This window comes from Lithobates pipiens, unplaced genomic scaffold, assembly GCF_037356315.1.
Source record: "Lithobates pipiens isolate NorthernLeopardFrog02 unplaced genomic scaffold, aLitPip1_a1.2 Scaffold_10, whole genome shotgun sequence".
NCBI classification, from domain to species: Eukaryota; Metazoa; Chordata; class Amphibia; order Anura; family Ranidae; genus Lithobates; species Lithobates pipiens.
In genome coordinates, this window is record NW_027507686.1 from 162,581,994 (window position 1) to 162,594,244 (window position 12,251).

Here is a 12,251-nt window from a genome sequence, read left to right on the forward strand (position 1 = left end):
ATACAAGTAATGGGGTTATGTGACCTCACTAAGTGCTTTCATATGTGTTTTTACCTGCATTTTTTTTTTTGCACATAAGTGTGACCCAGCCCTTATACTATGGGGTGAGGTTGCTCCTAGTCTTTTACATAGTTACATAGGTACATAGTAAGGTTGAATAAAGACACCAGTCCATCCAGTTCAACCTGAGTTAGTGTCTACAATTGTCCCTATCCCTGTACATTGCACACTCACGTCGGTCCCTACCCTCAAGAAGCCCACAATCCAAGGTCCTCATTCATATACTATGGCCAATTTTGGACAGAAGCCAATTAACCTACCTGCATGTCTTTTGAGGTTGGATAGAATCGAATCCTAAACCTTCACTGTCCTCCTGACCATGGCTCACAGTATCCATTTGTCTGCACAGAAGTGTGCTATTTCTGCCTATCAGGGCACAGTGGTGTGAGGATCCTGGGTGTTACTTCACAGATAGTTCTTCAACAGGAATACAATTCTATATTATGCTGGGAAAAATCATCTGTCTGTTTGGAACCAAAATTTTTAACCATGAATGTTTGGCATAGAGATACGTTGTCTGCTCCAGCACTAGCAGACTTCTTTTAAAATGATTCGTAAATACAGTGCTATAAATAATAGGTTTTTAAGACTAACAACTGTTAGGGATAAAGCACGTGTACAGAAGAAAAATAAGACCTGTGTTACTCCACTTTGTATAGATACTCAGAGGGAGGCATAGATAAACAGATAAGATGAAGACAGATTCTTCTTTCCAGTAAAATGACGCACCTGTTTGATGATAACCTTATTACCAGTGACCAGATGTGTTGGTAATATAATTATTGATGACTTCCGGTATTAATCACAATAGAAAAGGCAACAAGGCAGTACCTTGCTTTTTAAAATGAGGTGAATATGAGACTTATTTAAAGACAAATAATAAAAATGTCCTATGAAAGTACTCTTTCAATCAGTCACACATTTACCTATGCTTGTATGCACACCCTTAGTTATATGACGTCCTTTGCATCCTTTATGTTGACCTCATTGCAGTCCAACATGCCCCTACTGAGTCAGGCCTATAACTGTGCAATTAGCAAAGCTCATGTTCCCTTTTGATTGGAAGCTGACAGGACACAGGTGTAGTGCTTTTTTAAGAACAGGTGTAGCCCTCTTTTAGGAGGGGGAGGAGGGCTAATGCGAAATGGCTTTCCACAAACTGGATAGTGTGCTAAACCTGTAGACCAGAACTTTCGCTAAGTTGAAGAGTGAGTTTGGTAATAAAGTTGACAGTGCCTCCAGCCAGGACAGGGCCTCTATGAAAAGACGGCATTCCCTTTCTGTGAAATTAATTAGTAAACTAATTAAATTATTGGGAGCAGAGGAACTACTGCAACCAAAATATAACATAAACCACAAGTATATAGCTTTACACCGGTGTTCCAATAATACAAGCTACAGTACATCCAATGTACAAATAGGTATTATCAGCAAAGTGCCCAACAAGAGTCCTGGATAAATTGTATATATATATATATATATATATATATATATATATATATATATATATATATATATATACACAGTATCTCACAAAACTGAGTACACCCCTTGTATTTTTGTAAATATTTTATTTTATCTTTTCATGTGACAACACTGAAGAAATTAAACTTTGTTACAATGTAAAGTAGTGAGTTTACAGCTTTTGTAACAGTGTAAATTTGCTGTCCCCTCAAAATATTAATGTCTAAACTGCTCGCAACAAAAGTGAGTACACCCCTAAGTGAAAGTGTTCAAATTGGGCCCAAAGTGTCAATATTTTGTGTGGCTACCATTATTTTCCAGCACTGCCTTAATAACCCTCTTGGGCATGGAGTTCACCAGAGCTTCACAGGTTGCCACTGGAATCCTCTTACACCTCCTCCATGACGACATCACAGAGCTGGTAGAGGTTAGGTAACTTGCGCTCCTCCATCTTATGTTTGAGGATGTCCCACAGATGCTCAATTGGGTTTAGGTCTGGAGACATGCTTAGCCAATCCATTACCTTTACCCTCAGCTTCTTTAGCAATGCAGTGGTCGTCTTGGAGGTGTGTTTGGGTTCATTACCATGTTGGAATTCTGCCCTGCGGTCCAGTCTCCGAAGGGAGTGGATCATGCTCGGCTTCAGTATGTCACAGTACATGATGGCATTCGTGGTTTTCTCAATGAACTGTAGCTCCCCAGTGCAGGCAGAACTTATGCAGCCCCAGACCATAACACTTCCACCACCATGCTTGGCTGTAGACAAGACAAGGCAAGGTACTCCTCACCTAGTTGCTGCCACACATGCTTGACACCATCTGAACCAAATAGTTTTATCTTGGTCTCATCAGACCACAGGACATGGTTCCAGTAATCCATGTCCTTAGTCTGCTTGTCTTCAGCAAACTGTTTGCTGGCTTTCTAGTGCATCATCTTTAGAAGAGGCTTCCATCTGGAACGACAGCCATGCAGACCAATTTGATGCAGGGTGCAGCGTATGGTCTGAGCACTGACAGGATGGCCCCCCACCCCTTCGACCTCGGCAGCAATGCTGTCAGAACGCATAGTCTATTTCCCAAAGAAAACCTCTCAATGCGATGCTGAGCACGTGCACTCAACTTCTTTGGTCGACCATGGTGAGCCCTGTTCTGAGTGGGACCTGTCCTGGTTAACTGCTTTATGGTCTTGGCCACTGTACTGCAGCTCAGTTTCATGGTCTTGGTAATCTTCTTATAGCCTACACCATCTTTATGTAGAGCAGAAATTATTTTTTTCAGATCCTCAGAGAGTTAGAGTGAGAGTGATAATTCCAAATTTAACACACCTGCTCCCCATTCACACCTGAGACCTTGTAACACTAAGGAGTCACATGACATCGGGGAGGGGAAATTGCTAATTGGGCCCAGTTTGGACATTTTCACTTAGGGGTGTGCTCACTTTTGTTACCAGACGTTTAGACATTAATGGCTGTGTGTTGAGTTATTTTGAGAGGACAGCAAATTTACACAGTTATACAAGCTGTACACTCACTACTTTACATTGTAGCAAAGTGTCATTTCTTCAGTGTTGTCACAGGATAATATATAATAAAATATTTACAAAAATGTGAGGATGTGCTCAATTTTGTGAGCTACTGTATATAGTATAAATAAATTGAAAAGTGAAGTAACCGTTTATAGTCTTTGCCAAAAGTGTTCTAAAAGTATCAAATATTTTATCTTTTAAAATATTGAAATACACTTAATTATTTTTTCCTGGAATCCAATTCAATTTATAGAGAGATTCCAGAATGTTGACTTTTGGTTAATGGTTTTTAAGGTGTCCTTCAGTTGTTAGTACATCTCAAGGAGAAACAATAGGGGTCTCTGTAATTATGGTGCACATTAAGAAAAAAACTTGTTTCCTTAACCATAAAACTGGTTAGTTTGTCAATGCCCCGCAAACAGAAGAGGATATGTGATTGTATTTCCTGTAAACAGTGCTCATGTTGTCTGAACCAGTTTCACATTAAAAATGATTCTGTTTTATACAGGTGGTGCAAAGACAATTATAACCCATTGTCATTGCTTGAGAAGTAACCTTGATTACCATGAAGCTCAAACAAGCTGGGTCTTTTTAGTTTTAAACCTAGCACACCTGTGGGTCATCAGAAGGTTATTCTGCACATCACCTTATAATTATAATTTAATATCAGAAAAACTCTGACAGCACTGTTGCATTTTTGATTCAGTGCACATTCTCCTAGTGTAATGCTGCGTACACACGAGCGGACTGTATGGCATACTTAGTCCGTTGAAACACATTTCAGCGGACAATGCGCTCATGTGTGGGCTTCAGCTGACTTTTTCAGCGTGCAGTCCGGCGTACTAAGAATTTCGTTTTTTCCGAAATTCTGTCCGTCGTACTCGCATTTCGGCGGACAATCCGGCTGTGTGTATGCCAGTCTGCCGTACTTTTGAAATGAGCAGACTTTTCCCGCCCCGAGGAAAGTCCGCTCATTTCGAGCACGTCTCCAGGTAGGCGGGGCCCGCGAAGGAGACGTCGCTGGCCCCGCCGCCTGGTATGGACTTAAAGGGGAACCCCAACGCCGAAAAAATCGGCGTGGGGGTCCCCCCAAGTCCACAACAGACCCTTGTCCGAGCACGCTACCCGGCCGGCCAGGAAAGGGGGGCGAGCGCCCCCCTCCTGAGCCGTACCAGGCCGCGTGCCCTCAACATGGGGGGTGCCTTGGGGAAGGGGGGGCCGCGCGGCCCCCCCACCCCAAAGCACCTTGTCCCCATGTTGATGAGGACAAGGGCCTCTTCCCGACAACCCTGGCCGTTGGTTGTGGGGGTCTGCGGGTGGGGGGCTTATCGGAATCCGGGAGCCCCCTTTAATAAGGGGGCCCCCGGATACCGGCCCCCCACCCTATGTGAATGAGTATGGGGTACAATGTACCCCTACCCCTACCCATTCACCTGTAAAAAAAAGTACAGAAAAAAAAACACAACACACGAGAGGCGGTGGCCCGGTCTTCTGTCGCCGCCGCCGCCGCCGCCGCCGCTGCCGCCGCCGCCTTCCGTTCTTCTTCTTCTTCTTCTTCTCCTTCTTCTCCAGGAGATGTTGACTCGACGCTCTCTCCGGCCACAATGCCAGGGACGCACTGCGCGGCCACTTATATAGGGACAAGGGGCGGTGTCACATGGCTTTATGTCACATGGGTTGGTGTCACATGGTGACCCCGCCCCCTTACGATGTCACAGTCCCCATGTGACATTAACCCATGTGACCAACCCATGTGACACCGCCCCTTGTCCCTATATAAGTGTCTGCGCAGTGCGTCCCTGGCATTGTGGCCAGAGAGAGCGTCGAGTCAACATCTCCTGGAGAAGAAGGAGAAGAAGAAGAAGAGGAAGAACGGAAGGCGGCGGCGGCGACAGAAGACCGGGCCACCGCCTGTAAAAGAGCTATAAGAAGGCGCGGTGGCCCGGCAGAAGAACCGAAGAGGGGGACAAGACCCCCGAAGTCGGGAGAAGAGGCCTGCAGCGAGGAAGAAAGCCGGACTCCTCCGCTAGCAAAAGAGCTACAAGAAGATAGCGGAGGAGTCCGGCGAGAAGACCCCCGAAGACGGAAGACCCCCGGAGCTGTGCAATAAAGTATTTTATCTCGTGTGTTGTGTTTTTTTTTGTACTTTTTTTTACAGGTGAATGGGTAGGGGTACATTGTACCCCATACTCATTCACATAGGGTGGGGGGCCGGTATCCGGGGGCCCCCTTATTAAAGGGGGCTCCCGGATTCCGATAAGCCCCCCGCCCGCAGACCCCGACAACCAACGGCCTCATCAACATGGGGACAAGGTGCTTTGGGGTGGGGGGGCCGCGCGGCCCCCCCTCCCCAAGGCACCCCCCATGTTGAGGGCACGCGGCCTGGTACGGCTCAGGAGGGGGGGCGCTCGCCCCCTTTCCTGGCCGGCCGGGTAGCGTGCTCGGACAAGGGTCTGCTGTGGACTTGGGGGGGACCCCCATGCCGATTTTTTTTGGCGTTGGGGTTCCCCTTTAAGTCCATACCAGGCGGCGGGGCCAGCGACGTCTCCCTCGCGGCCCCCGCCTACCTGAAGACGCGCTCGAAATGAGCGGACTTTCCTCCGCGTGTGTGGGCGAGTCCGTTCATTTCAAAAGTAGGGCGGATAGTACGGCGGGCTTAGTACGCCGTATTAGTCCGCTCAAAAAGTGCCATGTGTGGGCAAGTAGCCCGTTCGGAAAGTCGGACGGACAGTCTGGCGGAAAGTACGCCAGACTAAGTACGTCATACAGTTTGACCGCGTGTACGCGGCATTAGACAAGATAAGTATGATGCAGAAGAGGATATATATATATATATATATATATATATATATATATATATATATATATATATATATTTTTTTTTTTTTATTGCAGAAGATGATATTTAAGTATATTTTACACCAAAAATTCACACAACTTTTACCCAGGTTTCACACATATTCCCAAATTAATTACATGAGAAAAATATGTACAGGTTGGATGCAAGTGGTGTGAATATTGTGTGAAGAATTTTATAAATAGACCCCTTAGTACTAGGTAGTAATCCACCAGGAGGAGCCTGATGACATCACCCACACAGACCGGAAGTGAGCAGGTCTCCATTTTGCGTGAGACCAAATCCTATACATTATATTATTCTGCAGTGCATCAGTCATAGTGAACTGTTTAAGCTGGGTTTTTATTGTTGAGAGTTTTTAAAATAAATAATACTAGTGGACATACTGAAAGCACTATGCATACTCTTCTTTTTTGAGCTTTCCATGCAAATTATTTGGAGAATGGCCTAGGATTTTGATGAATTGAGAACTACCTGGAGACCACTGGGGGAAACATCATTCCTGCCTTAAAGGGGAAAAGCGCATAAGACCTAATATCTCTGTTAGATCATAAGATTAGGCGAGAGCATTGAAATAATGGTGGTGGGATTTCACAAAGTATGGTGGATTAAGAAAATGGGAAGAAAGATTTAATGGGATAGATATATAAATTGAAGGGATGAACACGAGAATTTTGAGGACAATATATGAACTTTTATTTTCATCAACTGGGACTTTGATATAATGCATTTTGTTAAGTAGGAGCACATATACCGTATATACTCGAGTATAGGTCGATCCGAATATAAGCCGAGGCCCCCAATTTACAACAAAAAAAATGGGAAAATTATTATTGACTCGTGTATAAGCCGAGGGTGAGACATGCCTGTCCATCCCTGTGTGTCCGTCCATCCCTGTGTGTCCGTCCATCCCTGTGTGTCCGTCCATCCCTGTGTGTCCAGCCGTCCTGTGTGTCCAGCCGCCCTGTGTGTCAGGCCGCCCTGTGTGTCCAGCCTACCTGTGTCCTGAGCCTGTGTCCTTCTGCACATACGGCGGCCATGCCAGGATCACCGCACCTCTTCTCGTCTGTGACAGACGGTGGCCATTCCACTGTTCAAAAGCCGCGCCTCCGTCTGTGATAGGCGGAACACTCAATTTCCCAGCAGTCTGTGTTCCGCCTATCACAGACATCCTCTCATCCTCGTCCGTAGTATGAGGATGAGCGGATGTCCGTGATAGGCGGACCACTGACTGCTGGGAAATTGAGTGTTCCGCCTATCACAGACAGGGAGGCGCGGCTTTTGAATAGTGGAATGGCCGCCGTCTGTCTGCACGACACGCTGATCGGGTAGACAGACGGCGGTGACTCGAGTATAACCTGAGGGGGGCACTTTCAGCCTAAAAAAAGGGGCTGAAAATCTCGGCTTATACTCGAGTATATACGGTATAGTGTTTTTTTTGTATTTTTAAGGATATCTCTGTATTTTGTTCTGTGAGTGTTGAGCAAATTCTGGTTGCATATATTACTCAGTGGCACTATTTATTTATAGTAACTTAATGCACAAGTCTGGTGATGCTATGGGTCCTCCCCCTTCTCCACAAGCAGTGGGTGATCTCTCCTTCTGGATTGACCAACACTTGCATAATGACTTGTACTGCAAGTCCAAGCTGTGTGATGACGCAACCCATGGGTTGTGTCCCTAAGACCCAGCACCCACAGGTAGTGGGTTGGATGGCACTGGCCAGGCAGCACTAAATATGTGGAGTTGTAAGTTTGTGGAGGTTCATTTATTTCTGTAGATATTATTAAGTATAACATTCAACACTCAACTTTTGGATAATGCTGTTGTGAATTCATGAAGAAATACATTTAATAATCACTGCCAAAGTTGAGAGATTTCAGTAGGCCTCAAAAAGTGGATGAACTATAATTTTGATATTATTGAACTGTTACCCTTTTGGAGACCTTTAAAAAAAAAAATACATGATCTCACACTTTTTGTTTTTCCAAATGTGTAATGGATTATTTATCTGTAACTTTTACAAAACCTGTGTTGAAACAAGAGACTGGAACAATGGTAGCTTTTGTCACCAAACAAAAAGATGTGTACTTATTTTGTTGGTTAGATTGAGAAGACCAAATTTGCATGGTGATGATCATCATATGGAAATAGCTCTTAACTAGAAAACCCCATTGTGCGCAAGTGAAGACTGTTTGGACAATATATAACCATGAAGACAAAATTCAATAGCTGACATCTTGTCCAACAAAACCTATTGTGTGAATTGTAGGGACTTGAAGGGCACAGCTAAGCCATCTAAACATTTATTGGGCTGCTCAAAGTTCATCTCAAAACATGGTGTTAGAGGGATATGCAATTCAGACATATTTGAAAAGTACTTTAAGTCATTCAAACTATATGTGATATTTGTAGGTCACAAAAGAGCTATTATAATGTTAGTATCTAATGATCTAAAGAACTTTGTCACAAAGAAATTATATATGAATGTGTGATTATAAATAGAAGTGTTTTAGCAACGAATTAGCATTATGAAAAACATATAATCGTGATTATAACTGTATAAGAATTTAACCTATGTTTAGATAAACAAATATTGATTGGATACCCGAATTATACATGTATCCATATAGATAATAATTGTATGTGATATTGTTTGAAATATTTTTTATTTTTTTTCCAAAAGCTTTTATTGAAGGAATCATAATACAAAAAAAACACATCCGTACAAATTAACAGCAAAGTACAGAACTGTAGTAATACAATTGTTGTAGCATGAACAAAGATCCTGTTGACCAAGATTAAACAACCGAAGGCAGAAGTAGCTGAAACAAGGTTAATAAACACCAGCGAAAGTTAATACTAACTTAATGGTTCGGATTAAAGGTTCCAAAACATGTCTATTAATCAGATTCCTAATAATCCCGGGAGACTGCCTCCCAGGAACGGTTAAATCATGTTGTACAAAGAGAAGGTATAAGTAACATGAAAACCTTATAGTAGGAAGGTGCTCCGAAAACATTAGAAACTAATTTCTATAACACCGTGTGTAACTTAAAAACAAAAGTATGTGTAGAGGGTGGGAAAGAGAGGACAGACTGACAATGGGAAGAAAGAGAACACAAGTGGTGAAGGATTATCGAGAAAACAGGAGAAATTTCAGGGGCTAGAAGTGGGGGGGACTCCAGCTACCAGTTGGGAACATTCATCTGATGAACGAAAATGAAGCCAGCAAGCCCAAGTGGCCCAATATTTGGATGGGGTGTCTTTAGCCTGCGAAATTAAGTTTTCCATGTCCGCAACATTGGAGACTCTCTTAATCCAATCAGAAATTGAAGGTGGCGTTGAAGATTTCCATAATGGGGGGATACACATTTTTGCTGCATTCAACAAGTGTTGTGCCAAAGAGCGATGATAAGTCTTCATCGAGATGGTCGAGTGGTGCAGGAGCATCATGGCAGGGGAAAAATCTATAGAGAGTGTGGTAATTTGGCAAATTAAACGATGGATTTCAATCCAATATGGTTGGATGCGAGGGCAAGCCCACCAAATATGTAGAAATGAACCTGCACCATCCGAGCATCTCCAGCAGGAGGGAGAAGTGGAAGGGGACCTCTTATGAAGTTTATCTGGTGTGAGATACCACCTGGAGAAAATTTTAAAATTATTTTCCTGAACAGATACATTTAAAGATCCTTTATGAATATGTGTAAAGATGTTCAACCATTCTGAATCCGATAACGTCAGGGATAAATCAGTTTCCCAGTTGCGAACCGCTAGGTTGTCTTTCGGAGCTTGATCCAAGAAAAACAAGGTATATATATTGGAAATTAGATGACGTTGTGGTTCAGACTGATTGCACAAAATTTCAAACGGAGTGAGTTGCCTGGCAAAATCATGTTTAGAAAGTCTCCCCGTCAGGAAGTGTCTTATTTGGAAATATGCCCATCTTGGGAAGGGGTTACCCGAAGGATGACATGGAAGCTCTGATAATGGGCGGAGTTGCGAGTTGTGAAAGAAATCCATAGCTCTAATGTCAGGAGATTGCCAAAAACCGGAAAGGAAGGTATTTGATTGTCCTGCAGGGAATTCTGGGTTATTGTTAACTAGAGTCATCGGACTATGGTGGGACGATACATGATGAGTATTACAGATTGTGTGGAAGGCATGTAAAGTACTAGCGATGAGGGGATGTTGAGTGCACGTACGGGGGATATGTTCGGGGAGCATCCAAGGCAGAGATTTGATTGGGTAGGGAGAGAAGGCGTTTTCCGTCTGTACCCAGGCTTTGGAGCGGGAGTGGACATTCCAGTCCACAATTCTAGTGAGGAGGCTCGCCCAATAATATTTCTTAAAGTCGGGTAATCCAATTCCCCCCTTAGATTTCGGGAGAGTCAATCTACAGAAACTTATTCTGGCCCTTTTACTAGCCCAGATAAAATTGGCACAGATGGAGTGCAGGGATTTAAAAAATGCTGGGGGAATATGGAGTGGAATCGTCTGGAAGAGATACAGCAGGCGGGGCAGGACATTCATTTTGATAATGGATGCCCTGCCGAACCAAGAAAATAGACCTGTCGACCAAGTTTTAAGGTCACTTTGGACTGTCTGAAGCATATGGAGAAAATTAAGGGAATATAAATTGCCTAGGTTGGTTGGTAATTTGATACCTAAATAGGTAATGGCAGCTGAGGTCCAACGAAACGGAAAGTTTTGTTGGCATAATGTAACTATGTCTTTGTTTAAGGATATGTTCAACGCCTCCGATTTTGAGAAATTGATTTGTAGATTGGAGATCTTTTTAAAATCCTCCAGATCCTTAAGAAGATTGGGAATGGAGACAAGTGGTTCAGTAAGAAAAAGCAATATGTCGTCGGCATAAGCCGCAATTTTCTGCATTTTGGAGCCAGTCTGAATCCCCTTAATGTCGGGATTAGATTGCATTTTACGAAGAAGGGGTTCCAATGTAAGGATAAATAATAGGGGGGAAAGTGGGCAGCCCTGGCGTGTCCCGTTGGACACGGAGAAGGCGCCCGACAGTTGGCCGTTAACCCTGACTTGTGCAGTGGGAGAGGCGTACAAAGCCATAATGAAAGAAAGCAAACGGTCTGGGAGTCCGATTTTTCGTAATACCTCTTCCATATAATCCCAAGCCACCCTGTCAAACGCCTTCTCCGCGTCCAACGAGAGAAAAAATCCTTGTTGTGATGTGGAAGTCAGCCAGTGATGGACATAAATTGCTTTAATCGTGTTGTCTCTTCCTTCTCTTCCCGGCACAAAACCAACTTGGTCAAGAGATATCAATTGGGGAAGAAGAGGGAGGAGACGGTTTGCCAAAATTTTGGCATAAATTTTTAAGTCAACATTTAGCAAAGAAATAGGTCTATAATTTGTCACTTGTGTATCGTCTTTGTTAGGTTTTGGAATGACCGTAATATGGGCTCTGAGGGAATCTCGTGGGGGTGGTTTACTAGGGGACAAAGAGTTGAAGGCTGCTAGAAAGTGTCGCTTTAGGGTATCAATGAAGGTTTTATAATAGCAGGTCGTCAGGCCATCAGGACCTGGACTCTTCCCGGGCTTCATCTGTTTAAGAGCCAATTCCAATTCTTGGGCCGAGAGGGAGGTGTTTAAGGAAAGAGCATCTTCCGGGGAGATAGGGGCCGGAGCGTATTCACTTAGAAACTTGTCAATGAGAAGTTTTCTATGGGTCTGGTCTTGTAAAGGTAATGTGTCACGAAGATTGTAGAGATTGGAATAGTACTGAACAAATTGTTCAGCAATTTTGTGGTTTGTAACCATTTTAGTCCCCTTGGCATCCACTATGGAGTGAATGGTTCTAGCTGCGTGTTGTTTTTTCAGGGCTCTCGCTAGAAGTTTGCCTGACTTGTTTCCATATTCATAAAAAAGTTTACGGGAAAGCATATAATTCCTTTTAATCTGGGAATTAAGAATGTGGAGTAGATCCTGCCGAGCCCGCACTAAGTCATTATGTACGTCCGAAGCTAATGAAAGCTTGTGAGCTTTTTCTAGGGACCGAATACGGGTGGAAAGCTGGGATATGGCATGTTGTCGTTCTCTTTTTCTTTTAGCCGACGCAAGTATGAATTCTCCCCGCATTGTACATTTATGGGCTTCCCAAATGGACATGGGGTCCATTGTGGGGGATAGGTTATCTGTGAAGTAGTTAGACAGCTTTTCTTGAAAAGAAGAAGCTAGTACCGGATCTGACAAGAGTGCCGGATCCAATCTCCATATCGGGGGTGTGTGCGGATTGTTTGTGAGCTGCAAAGTCATGGAAATTGGATGGTGATCCGAGATATACATGGCCTCTATGGTTGCAGAAAAG